The sequence below is a fragment of the Salmo salar genome, chromosome ssa12 (genome assembly GCF_905237065.1).
Source record: "Salmo salar chromosome ssa12, Ssal_v3.1, whole genome shotgun sequence".
Taxonomy (NCBI): Eukaryota; Metazoa; Chordata; class Actinopteri; order Salmoniformes; family Salmonidae; genus Salmo; species Salmo salar.
Window position 1 is genome coordinate 51,662,681 of NC_059453.1, and position 386 is coordinate 51,663,066.

The following is a 386-nucleotide window of genomic DNA, read 5'->3' on the forward strand; positions in this document are numbered from 1 at the left end:
CTCGCTGTTGGCTGGGCTCCCTGCCTGTGCCATTAAACCCCTACAACTCATCCAGAACGCCGCAGCCCGTCTGGTGTTCAACCTTCCCAAGTTCTCTCACGTCACCCCGCTCCTCCGCTCTCTCCACTGGCTTCCAGTCGAAGCTCGCATCCGCTACAAGACCATGGTGCTTGCCTACGGAGCTGTGAGGGGAACGGCACCTCCGTACCTTCAGGCTCTGATCAGGCCCTACACCCAAACAAGGGCACTCCGTTCATCCACCTCTGGCCTGCTCGCCTCCCTACCTCTGAGGAAGCACAGTTCCCGCTCAGCCCAGTCAAAACTGTTCGCTGCTCTGGCACCCCAATGGTGGAACAAGCTCCCTCACGACGCCAGGACAGCAGAGT